Source organism: Bubalus bubalis, chromosome 6, assembly GCF_019923935.1.
Source record: "Bubalus bubalis isolate 160015118507 breed Murrah chromosome 6, NDDB_SH_1, whole genome shotgun sequence".
Lineage (NCBI taxonomy): Eukaryota > Metazoa > Chordata > Mammalia > Artiodactyla > Bovidae > Bubalus > Bubalus bubalis.
In genome coordinates this window covers 9,670,286-9,683,104 of record NC_059162.1, presented here as the reverse complement: position 1 = coordinate 9,683,104, position 12,819 = coordinate 9,670,286, and the positions used below count along the sequence as shown (strand labels likewise).

Genomic DNA, 12,819 nt, shown 5'->3' with positions numbered 1-12,819 from the left:
CTAGGGTTAATGGATTAGTTGCTGTCCAAACTCAGGTTTGAACCCTGGATTGTCTGGTGTGAGGAGTCCGTAACTCTTGTTACACGGCTTCTTTTATTTATTCATTTGGCCACACCACGTGGCAAGTGGAATCTTAGTTCTCCAACCAGGGATTGAGCCTGAGCCCCCTGCAGTGGAAGCACAAAGTCCCAACGATCGGACTGCCAGGGAAGCCTTGTTACGTGGCCTCTTAAAGGCAAACGTGAGGGAGGGAGGTTCAAGAGGGAGGGGACGTATGTATGTCTATGGCTGATTCATGTTGATGTATGGCCGAAAGCAACACCACACTGTAAAGCAATTATCCTTCAATTTAAAATAGATAAATTATATTTTTTTAAAAAAAAGGCAAACATGGAGCAGCATGTATGTGAAACATGTATTCTACTCTGGACCCAGACAGCAGCATGGGGACAGGGTGACAACCACACCCAAGCACAGAGCACACACCCTCCTCCCCCCAGACACTTAGCACACTTAGCCACCAGCACACTTAGCCCTCAGCTCCGTTTCTCTTAAGTGTGTATAAATCCCAGTTTGGTGGGGGCTAAGAATCACACACAAGAATGTCCTGTGATATGTGTGTGTTTATGAAAGCCTTGACCCATACTGCCCCGATGAGCCATGTTTTCCCCTCCTCCCAGAAGGGAACATTCTCTCTGCCCACTTGCTGAGAGGCTCAACTCAAAGAGAAAAGACAGAGATGCTGTCTAAAACCTATCTTTACACAGATGCCCAACTCGTGCAGAGATGAACCAAGACAGGTGTGCCAATCCAGGGACCTGGGTGCCCTGAAAGATAAGCACAGACATCATGCACACCCAAACCCACTCACTCCACCACAAAGCTGTTTCCCACAACCACGCACACTCACGCCAGACCCGCCTTCCTCCCAGCCAGGCATCTGCATCCTCATGGGGAATTGTGTGTGTATCTACTCCCTGTACCCTCCTCTAGCCCTGGCTGGGCCCACACTCCTTCTCAAGTTCTTAAACCCTATGCCAAGTGGGTGGCACATCTGTTCAAGAACAGAGAAGCCACAGCACCACTGCCAGCCTGGCCCTGACTCCTGAGGAGACCCTGCCATCTCACCCGGATTAGTGCCAGCTGCCCCCCACTCTGGAATGCCGTGGAAGGATCCCTCTCTGCTGGAATCCCCTTATCCTCCCCCCGCCCCCTGACAGTCCCTTGTTCCCTAGTCCCACAGGGCTGGGTGCCTGGGCTCCACCCCAAAGGCTCCCCCATCCCTCTACTCCATCCCTAACCAGCTAAGAGGGAGCTGGTGCTGCAGACATATGTCTAGAGGGTGGCACAGGGCTGAGGCAACCCCTGCTGTGTGAGATCACTTCTTCCCCACCCGAACAGCTGGCGTGGGGGAGTGGGGACTGAGTAAGGGCAGAAGATGGCAGCGGTCTGGCTAGACAGATCTGTGGGCTGCATGTTGTAGCTGAGCCTCCGGGGGTGGGGCAGGAGGTGGTTAACTCCAAGTGGCTGCCTCTGAGTCAGTGAGCGCAGATCAGATTTGGAGAACAGGTCGTTCCCAAGTGTGTCAACACCCGGCTCTGAGCAAGGTGAGGAGGAGGCACCAGGAACTGCTGATAGTGAACACCCACTGTGTGTCCGGCACTGCTCTGCAGACCCTGCACACGCGCGCTCTCTCCCTTGGCCCTCGCAACAACCCAGAGGGCTGAGTCCTATCGTTACCTATTTACAGATGGGAGCAGGAGGCCTGGGGAGGATACATCACTTCCCCAAGGTCACCAGGCTAGCAAATGGTAGCACCTGGATGCCAAAGCCAGCTGTTTAACTCCCGAGCTTAAGCCCGTAACATTCCTCTTGCTCCTGCTTTCTTCCTCACACACTTATTCATACACGCACATGTGCGTGCGTGCGTGCAACCACACACTCTCTCCTGGCGTCTGTGCAAACTTTTGAAATAATAGTCTTTTCCCACCAGTGTATTTCCAGCTCCTGACACACAGTGGGTGTTCAATAAATATCTGCTGGATGAATGGAGGCAGTGCTGAAGCTCGGGAAAAGAGGAATCAGTAAGAGGCAGGTGTGTATGTGTGCGGGGGTGGGGTGGGGAGAGAAGAAAGGGTGAGAAGAATTCCATGAGTGCACTTACACAGCCCTCTAGAACTGCTGATGGTATGGAAGGCTTGCGTCTACCTCCGAGGCCCGGCGTTTCCAAGCGCCCTGGATGGGGAAAGGGGATTGAAAGCGGGGTTCACAGGGTTCCCTGAGTGAACAAGGGGCCTTACCTCTTCCCCTCCAATCAGGACAGAGTTTGGGGGGGGTGAGGTAAGGTCTGGGAGGAGGGTAGGGAGCACACAGCCACTTGGGCCATTGCATCCCCTGCTTGTCACTATTCCCTGCCCCTGCGCTTCAAGCTTTCCCCAGTGCCCACCCCCCCCAAAGCCCTGGCCTCCCGCCATCCACACCTGGACTCTCCAGGAACCTGGCACCCCTTAGCTCTCCTGGCCAAAGAGTGGACAAGTCCCCTTTTCCCTAGTCCAACTGAAACAAGGGTGGAATTTTTCCAAAGGCTCTCTGTTGGGAAAGGAAAGGGAAAACAAAGCCAGAAATAAAGATTACAAAAACAAAGAAACAGATGGGTGCAGGATCTCGCCACGGGAGGGAGCGGGCCTGGAGCCCTGATGCCCGTGCAGCCTCCCCCGCTCTCCCAGCACCTGTTCTCAGCCCTTGGATGGTGTTCTCCACTCTGCATTGTCATCCCAGCCTTGGTTTATATCTGCCTCTGCGTCCTGGCTGTGAGCTGCTCAAGGCCACTGTTGGCTCTTCTTGGCTCTGCCCCCAGGCCTAGTACAGTGCCTGGCAAGGAGTAGAAGTGCCAAAGACATGTGCCAAGCAACTGAGGAAGCGAAGGAGCAAGGGGGTGAGTGAGAGAGAAGGAAGCCGGGTTGTTTCTCTCTGGTGACCAGATCGCCTCCATGGTGGGCACCGTTGACCCCTCTGGAGCTTGTCTCACACAGGACACTTCCATCCAGAGCTGACAGAAAGCTTCTCCTCCTATTTCAGAGCCCAAACCTGCCATCCCTCAGCAACAACCCAGCCTGGCTTCCCGGGCAGCCTGGGATGGGCCCAGCTCTGTCCTCTGGGGAGGGACGGGTCCTGCAGATCACATTCAGCTGAGGAACAAATTGCAGTCCTGAGACCAGGACATGGAAAAACAAGAGCAGGAAATCGTAGCAAACATGCATTGAGGATTTGGATTCACCAAACAGCCCTCTGAGTTAGAGCTGATGAGGAAATGAAAGCTCAGAAAAGTTAAACTTTTGGCCAGTGAGTGGTAGATCTAGAGTTTCTTTTCTTTTTTAGTTATGTGGTTTTATTGAGTATGGATTTGGTGGGGCTTCCCTGGTAGCTCAGCTAATAAAGAATCTGCCTGCAATGCAGGAGACCCCGGTTCGATTCCTGGGTTGGGAAGTTCCCCTGATGAAGGGATAGACTACCTACTCCAGTATTCTTGGGTTTCCCTGGTGGCTCAGACAGTAAGAATCCGCCTGCAATGTGGGAGACCTGGGTTCAATCCCTGGATTGGGAAGATCTCCTGGAGGAGGGCATGGCAACCCACTCTGGTATTCTTGTCTGGAGAATACCCCTGGACAGAGGAGCCTGGGGGTCTACAGTTCACGGGGTCAAAGAGTCCGACACGACTGAAGTGACCAAGCACAGCACAGCACTGTGCCCCGAGGCACGTGTGATCTTATTTTCTGTGATCAGATGTTGAATCGGCACCCCCTGCAGTGGGAGCGTGCATGGGTGCTAAGTTGCTTCAGTCGTGTCCAACTCTTTGCAACTCCATGAACTGTAGCCACCAGGCTCCTCTGTCCATGGGATTCTCCAGGAAAGAATACTGAAGTGGGTTGCCGTGGCCTTCTCCAGGAAATCTTCCCAACCCAGGGATCAAACCTGCGTCTCGTACGACTCCTGCATTGCCAGGCAGGCAGGTTCCTTACCACTAGCACCACCTCGGAAGCCTCTGCAGTGGGAGCATGAAGTCTTAACCATTGGACCAGCAGGGAAATCCCAGATCTAGGGTTTCTTATCCAGGCATTCTGACTGCACAGCAGTTCCTGACCGTGTTGCCATTCAGCCTCTGCATGGGACAAACCAGCACACTGAGAAGAGCTGACATCCAGGGGAATGACAGGGGAGCAGGTCCAGCCGGCTAGCAGGACAGGGTGGTAGGAGTCCAGATGTGCAGGACTACCTACTCCAGGGGGTAACAAGGCACTGAGCATGGGCACTTAGGATGCCAGCTCCTGAACCGGATATCCCTGGGGGAAGGCAACCGGACGGAACACACCCCCAAAGTGGGGGATCAAGCCAGTTAGTTACCTTCAGGAGTTCACACACATGAAATAGAACTTCTGTGTTCTCAACACAGTCAAAAATGTCAGGGCTGAGATTCCAGAATCAGACAACAGAGGCCTGGATGCGCCTGGATCTACCAGCTGTGTGGCTTCCATCCCATCCCTGAGTTTCTCTAGCCTTGATTTCACAGTGTGGAATAGGAGAATTAGTATGGTCTTGATCTCTTGTTTTTTTAAGGTTGTTCTGAAAATAAATGAGAATGTAGGAACCACAGTGCCTGGCTATGATCAAAGCTAGGGCTCCTGCGGCAGATCGAGGCAGGAGATTCTTCTTGGTGAACCGTGTCCTTCCCTGGCTCCCACCTACTCTGCTCTCTGTTCCCTGCTTTTTCCTTCCACTTCCTGGACTCCTCTTGAAGAGGGTAACCGCCACCCCTGCTTCAGTTTCCTCACCATGCACTCCTTGCTGCTGCTGCTGCTAAGTTGCTTCAGTCGTGTCTGACTCTGTGCGACCCCATAGACAGCAGCCCACCAGGCTCCCCTGTCCCTGGGATTCTCCAGGCAAGAACACCCTTCACAATTTTATTTGCAAACTCTACCCTCCTGGCTCAGACAGTAGAGAATCTGCCTGCAATGTGGGAGACCTGGGTTTGATCCCTGGGTCAGGAAGATCCCCTGGAGAAGGGAATGGCAACCCACTCCAATATTCTTGCCTGGAGAATTCCATGGACAGAGGAGCCTGGCAGGCAACAGTCCATGGAATTGCAAAGAGTCGGACATGACTGAGCGACTGACACACACACACACACCCTCCATGGAAATGGTTTTCTAAAGGTTACACCAGCAACTTCCAAGTTTCCCCAGTGTGGCCATCTTTCATTTCCCCCTGGCCTTCTGTAGCATCTGAAGCTGCTAGTTTCTTGCCCTTGAAACTTTTTCCTCTGTCGGTTTCCAGGCCTCCTCCTGGGTCTAGTTCCCCATCTCGCTGGCTTGTCTACTTCTCCGTCTTTGGATCCTCCTTCTCTGTGCTGGGTGTGACCCACGTGTCTGCCCACGACCGCTGGCGCTCTCCTCCGCCCTCCTGGTTCAGCGCTCACCTCTGTGCAGGTGACTTCCATGGCCTGTCCTCTCTCCCAAGCGCCAATCCTCATTTCACCACCCCCTGGGCACCTTCACCTGGAAAGCCTGCCAGCAGCATCTCACACTGAACACGCTCCAGGGCAAACATGCACCTTCTCTCCCACACAACCTTCTTTCAGCCATCCTCCGCCTTCTTTTTTGGCTGTACTGGGTCTTTGTTGCAGCACGTGGGCTTCTCAAGTTGTGGCACCAGTTTCTAGAGTGTGGGCTCAGTAGCCGTGGTGCACGGGCTTAGCTGCCCCATGGCATGTGGGATCTTGGTTCCCTGAGCGGGAATGGAACCTTGTCCCCTGCATTGAAAGGGTGGATTCTTTACCACTGGACCACCAGAGAAGTCCCCATAACCTTATGGTAGTTAATTCTGCACTAGCATCCACTTTCATCTTCAGCTCCTTCCTCCCATACAATCAATTGCCAAATCCTGAAATTCTACCTCCCAAAGTCCTTTTCTCTTCATTGTCATTGTGACTCTCTTGCTCCTGACCTTCATACCCCTTGGCTAAATTTTTGCCATAACCTCCTTTCTGTCTCTCCCAGCCCAAGACTCCAGTCCGTGCGCACACACCGCCTGCAATCATTGAACCATCTGAGAACATCCCTCCTCCCTGCTCAAACCTTTGAAGTGGCTCCATGTCGCTTATAATAATATTTTTCAAACTTGCTTGGTGGTAAAAATACTGAATCCCACTCCCCACCCCTGCCCTTATGGATCAGGATTTCTAAGAGATGTGCCTGCTTTTCTGTATTTGTAACAAGCACTCCAAGTGATTATTATCATCAGAGCCTTTAGAATGGCACCTAGCTGGTCTTCAAGGCCCCGCATGAAATGACCCCCACCTCCATTCCCAGTATCAGCTCCTGTGTTTCTTTTCTTTTTTAAAAACATATTTGTGAGCCAAGTCGCTTCAGTCATGTCCAACTCTGCAATCCTATGGACTGTAGCCCACCAGGCCCTTTTGTCCATAGGATTCTTCAGGCAAAAATACTGGAATGGATTGCCATGTTCTCCTCCAGGGGATCTTCCCAACCAAGGATCCAGCCTATGTCTCTTTTGTCTCCTGCATTGGCAGGCGCATTTTGTTTTTTGTTTGTTTTTTCTTCTTACACTAATGCCGTTATTTATTCGGCTGCTCTGTTCTGGGTTTTAGTTGCGGCATGCAAGATCTTTAGTGTGGCCTATGAACTCTTAGTTGCGGCATGTGGAATCCAGTTCCCTGACCCTGAACCCAGGCCCTCTGCATTGGGATCATGGAGTCTTAGCCGTTGGGCCACCATGGAAATCCCTTGGCTCCCATGTTTCTTGGCGCACTGGGAGTTCCAGGCCTGACCGTGGTGTTTCCTCTACTTGGAGCATGCTCTCTCTGGGTCTCTAAGCTAGACCCTACCCATCTGTTGAGGCCCAACTAGAATGCCACCTGCCCCCTGCAAGCCTCCTAATTCTTCCATCTGAGAACCATCTCTTCCTTCACCAAGCTGCCCTCGCCCTCTAAACAGAACAGTGTGCAGCCAGCTGTACTGTTCCTCTCCCGTGTCTTCTGGGGGCACTTCACTCTCACCACTGCAACCTAGAGGTTTCTGCACACATGCTCCTGGGGATAAGAACCCAGAGCAGATCCTTCTCTGCACCCCTGTACTGTGGAAATTACACATTCCGGTTCTAGAAACAAACTGCCTGGGTTTGAATCCCAGCTGCCCTGCTTGGGTTAGCATCTTGGGATCTTGGGGTTTCAGTTTTCCCATCAATAAAAGATTTGTTTGTAATTTAAAAGTTATTAAACTGAGGAACTCATGGAAAGTACACAAGCACTTAGCATGGTGCCTCATTAAGCTGTTAACTCTGATGAGCTAGAGTCCTTAGACATAGTTGGTTCCAACTCTGCCTGCACATTGAATCATCTGGGAGCTTTTAAAAGACACTAATGGCTGGGCCCCATCTCAGACCAGCTAAAACATGATCCTTGGGGTAAGGCCCAGGCATGGAACCTTAATATATGGCTAGGGGTGAGAACCTCTGCGTAGTCCACCCCCTCACTCTATTGATGGGAGGTAAAAGACTTATTCAGGTCCATACCGCTAGCTCATGGTGGAGTGAGTCCTATTCCGCAAGCCTCTGCCCTCCCTCTGGTCTAGCCTCAGTGATGTCTAGGGCTCTGTGGCCTAGCGTCTTTGGGATAGGGGAATTACCCAGGTGGGAAGCAGAGCCTAGGCCCACCCAGTCTCATTCAGCAGAAATGGAGGTGAAGAAGTATGAGGAGCTAGAGGAAATGAGGAGTCCCCAAGGGCTCAGAGCTGCCCTGGGAGCTCAGGTCAAGGGATGCCGTGGAGGGATTTGGAGGCTAAAAGGCCATGAGATTCTGACAAAAGGACCATGAGGTGGCGACCTTGTTCGCCTTGATTGCAACAGTCTATCTAGCACCTGTGTGCAGGGAGCCTGGCACATGGTCAGTGCTCCAGAAAAGCTGGGAGAGTCTGAAGGGGGCGGTGGCCTGACTGGGAACCCGCTCCACTGGCTGAGTCATCTATGGAGGCCTTCATGTTCCCCCAGGGGGAGGGCTGAGAACATCAAGAGAGAGCACAGGGTGAATGGGTCCAGGACTTGCAGAGAGACTGAGGCCCAGGAGAGGCCGAGCTCCATGAGGTCCCAAGGAGAGCTCGTTGTGCAGAGCGAGGCTGCTGCCCTGCGTCTCAGGTGTTTTCAGGGCCTCCTGGCCCATCTGGGAGTCTGGAACGCCTAAGGGGGCAGGAAGACAAACAGAGCTGTGTCCTGGGCCAAGTGGAGGGGGCCTGGTTAGGGGAGGAGGAGGCTGCGGGGGAACCAGGCTGCCTCTTGATAGGGGGAACGGAGAGGCGGGGAGCTCTGGGTCAGATCTCCAGCCAAACCAAACCTGCCCCAGGGGGCTGGGGGCCGCTCCCTCCCTACCCAGATGGAATCAAAGGCAAACAGGAACCCTAGCGGGCCCAGCTGTAACCCCTGCCCCCCACACTCAGCAGGGCCCATTAACCGCATCCTTCCCATTACCCCTCACAGACTTTGCCCAGCCCAAAGAAGCTCTGGAAACAGACCCATCTGGGTTTTATGGGTCAAACGCCAGCCAAGAAATGTTCGGTTTCTCCAACCTCACTCTCAACCTGGCTCTTCTCCCTCAAAGATAGCCAGACCCTTTCCCTTCTCACGAAGGTACTCTGTAAGAAATCAGGGTAGTCTTTGCTCAGACCCTGAGCCCTTCCTTCCCTCTATGCCAAGAGCTGAAGGGATCAGACTCATTTCCGAGAGTCATACTAGTGAACAAAATAGGAGTGCCTGCCCCTTGGATTTCCTTCTGAACCCTGGGCTCCAGGGTTGAACATACAAACACAGGTAATTTTTCCTGTTTACCTGGGTGGAGCCAAGTGCTAAGAAGGAAGTAGCCTGGAATTTGGGGGATCATCAGAGCTGTGAAGACACCTCAGAGATTTTCTAGCTCTGCTCATTATTCAGATGAAGGATGCCCCTTCCCTAAGGTCCCTTGAACGGTTCCACTGGCACCAGCCTCACTGGCCTGACGTGCAGACATGTCCCCTTTGCACTGGACCATGGTCGGGGCTGCAGGTAGGACTGTGCGAAGACAGGCCCGAGCAGATCTGGGCCATCGTGCTTAGCGGGGAGGTTGATGTGCATCTCCCAGACCACACTCTGATCCTTTCCTGCCCCTCCATCTGCCTTCCACCACACTTCCAGGACACAAACATGGAGCCATCCCCACCCAGAGAGCAGCAAAGAGAGCCAAAGAGGTGGGCAGGAGCAGAGGCGGAGAGATTGAGGAAAATTCCTCCAGGCGCTCTGTCTTCTTATCCATTTTCTGAATTCTGTACAATGTGGTTTTACCAATTAAAAGGATAGAATAATCCAGAGGAAAAATTTAAAATGACAGAAGCAAGGAGATGGAAGAGGTTTCTAAGCTGCTTTCTGAGTGGTTTCAAAAGACAAGAAAGAGCACAGAGGCACAGATGTAAACACACAGAGAGAGAGAGAAAACAAATCCAACACAGCCCTTGTGGTCCAGTGGGGGAACTGAGGCAGCAGCAGGGCCTGGACAGGCTCTTTGCAGCTCCGAGCCCAACCTGCCCACCACAAGATCACTGCAACCTGCGAGGAGAGAGGGCTGGAGAGGAGGAGGGAAAAGAGGCACCTTTCTGGGACAGCCCAGGCTTGCCCTGCTCCAGTTCATCCTGTCGCCCAAGACAGCCTCCCAGAGCCAGGAGAGCTTTTTCACTCACTCCCCCAAGAAGGCCCCAGAAGCCTGGCAGTGGTGACAAGACCCTGAAGAGCAATGGGGGGGAAGGAGAGCAGCGGGGAGGGGAGGGAATGACGGAAGGGAGAGGAGAGACTGCCTGGAGCGGGCTGACAGAGGGAGAGGAGGAAGAGCAAGCAGGACCGGCGAGCCAGGGAGGGACTGGGGCAGAGAAGTGGGGTGAGGGGTGGGCGCAGGGCCAGGGGCGGCAGTGACAGCGACTCCCAGTGCTTCCTGCCTCCCACTCGCCCTCCCTCGCGCTCTTTCATGATCTTGAAACAACCTTCAAGTCTGGGCTGGAGGCCCCAGGAGGCCAGTCACTTAGGAAACAAAACTGTTTCTTGGAGACCTTGAAAGCCCATCTGCAGCTGAGCGGCGTCCCCACCCCCTCCCCGTGCACACACACATTCTCCCATGGACTCTCACGTACACCCACCCGACTCCACACCAGCCACACACGCACACCAGGAACACCGGGGGCGGGGTGTTGCCACGCTGACGACACCCTCTCCTCAGGAGTTCACTCGGCTCCTTCCCACAGGCTCTTCCCCACACACAGCAGCCCTCCGTCACGGACTAGCACACGTCTGCACCCACACAAGAATATACCGTCCTCTGCCTGTCTCCTGTCTTGCTCTCACGCACACACCTCCTTCTCAGACCCTCCCATACCAACAGAACACTTGATTCAGGACCACACAGCCTCTCCTTCGTGGGTCTGCTTTCTGATCTAAGACTTTCTCTCAGATCCAGCCCCCGGCCCAGTCCCCCTGGACTTCCGACCTCCTACTTTCAAGTCTTTCTTGCTCTCTGCTTCCCTCTTCTTACCCCAAGGGCATTGGTCCATGCTGGCACCACTGGCTGTGTTCAAAGGAAGCAGGAGCCCAACCAGGCACCCCAGATCAAAAACCAGGTGGCAGCTATTCTGGTTGATGTCCTGGAGTCGGAGGTCTGCAGAAGAGGAGGACGAAGGGGTGACCTCCCAGAGCCTCCACACTGTCCTGGGCAGGGAGGGAGGCCAGGGACACCCTACACAGGTGAGGGACGGGCCCTGGGCCCTGTGCTCCTTTGCTTTGTCTGAGTCCCAGATATGCATGTAGCAGCGCCCTTAGGACTGCGTGTGTGTGTGCACACGCTAAGTTGCTTCAGTCGTGTCTGACTCTGTGCGACCCCGTGGACTGTAGCCTGCAAGGCTCCTCTGTCCATGGATTCGCCAGGCAAGAACGCTGGAGTGGGTGGCCATGCCCTCCTCCAGGGGATCTTTCCCACCCAAGGATCCAACCTACATCTCTTAGGTCTGCTGCATTCTTTACCACTAGCGGCTACAGACTCATCCAACTGCAGGGCTAGGCAGGGACCCTCCCCTCTTCACCAGGTTTGTGTGGGCAGAGAGGAAGGGCACAGCCCCTTCCGGTGTTGGGCCTGGCTACAGGGACCAGGACCTTGGAAGGACTGGGCAGTACTGGGAGGCGCCAGCAGGGATGAGGACGGGGTGTGAAAACCCTGAGAAACCAGTGCTGGAAGCCGGCATGGCCTATCTCACCTTGTGTCCTGCAGAAGATAACCGGGGCACTCTGACCCAGGAACCGATGAGTAGCTGCTTCCTAAATCCCAAGTCATCTCTTGTCCACCCAGGGCAAGGCTGCCCCCTACCTGTAGGTCTCTCTTTCACCGACTTCTTCAGGCGGTCCCTCCTGTTGTCTAACCATGAGCCTTCTTGCTGCATCTTCAATTACTTCTCTCACTCTCCTCTCTACACACCGAGGCTTGAACTTGGATCTGTTTTCTTCTTGTTGTTTCCTCCCACTACCTGATCTCCCCAGGTCCAAAATCAAGGTGGAGGGGCCGGTGCAGAGAAGGGAGTTGCCCCCTTCCACTCACCCTTCCTGCTGTAACCCAGGAAGAGAAGGAAGGCAGATGCTGGGCATGACCTACCGGATCCCTGTAATGGAAAATCCCAACCGCTGGCCCGGAGGGGGTCAGTTATTTGGGGAATTCAAACATGAACCCTGTGCTCTGAGAGTGGACTTGCTGGAGGAGAGGTCGATAATCCCTCTGTGGGGCATTCCCTCTGGGGCCAGCAAGGACCAGTCCCGCCAGCAGACACCTCAGGCCTCCGGCTGGAGGGCCCCACTCCCGCCCTCCTCTCCTAACTTCCTTTGACGCTTATTCGCCAGGGCTCAGACCTGACCCCAGCCCACTGGCTTCCCTCCACCAGGAGAACCCTGTCCTCTGGCAGCCTCCATGAGAAAGCAGGACTTTTTTTCTTTCTGTGCCCCTTCCGGTTTCCCTTTCCTCCTTTGGACCCCAGTTCTTTGGCTCTTTTGACAGATGAGCAGCGACACCACAGCATCCTGTCTTGGTCACCTCCCCTACCCCTGTTTCTGGCTGGTGTCAGCAACCAGAGCCCTCCCCCCTCCCCAGGCACTGCCTCAGTTTCTCCCAGGCTTCCCTGCAGAGAGGTCCCTGTGTGCTACCCGCCATCCTGCCTGCTGCAGACTCGCCTTCCTTTCCCCTCCACCCGCCCCCCAATAAGGAAGCAGCTGCCCTCCTTTCTAGTTCACAAGTCTGGTACTTGTTAGCATGCTGACCTCCACATACCTCTTTGAATCTCCCCATTTGCCTCTCTAGGGGCTTCTCCTCAGGTACCCAACAACCCCAGGCATAGCTTCAGCCCAGAGCTCTTGGTTAGTGACTAAGCGAGTAATGTGTCCCATCTGTAACCAGGGTGAAGGAAATCCAGAAAGACATCTTCTCTGGAAGGCCTACTGGTCTGTCCAGGAGGCCCAGCCTGCCCTTCCACCAGCCGCCTCCCAGATCCTGCGAGTTCTGATGCTCAAACTTTGGAAAGGTGCATCTGGAGGGCTTGGGGAGACTCTCTGTCCTCTGTCTCCAAGCAGACTCCATGCTGCTCCTGACACTGTCTCTGACTCTTGTATCTAAGGGCCGGCCTGGGGCTCCAACGCTACCTTCCCCTGGCTTCGGCCACCCCACCACCTAACAGTGCAGGAAAAAGTCTCCCTTTCTTACTC

The 12,819-nt window shown here is 54.2% G+C and overlaps 1 long non-coding RNA gene across 1 annotated transcript; it reads right to left on the bottom strand.

Moving 5' to 3' along the window:
- Nucleotides 1-435: 435 nt before the first annotated feature.
- LOC123334219 lies at nt 436-10,908 on the bottom strand. The gene is made up of 3 exons (XR_006552050.1): nt 10,616-10,908; nt 2,165-2,235; nt 436-827 (listed from the first exon to the last, which is right to left on the bottom strand). It is a non-coding gene; the product is annotated as an uncharacterized LOC123334219 (long non-coding RNA).
- Between the last annotated feature and the right edge of the window lie 1,911 nt (nt 10,909-12,819).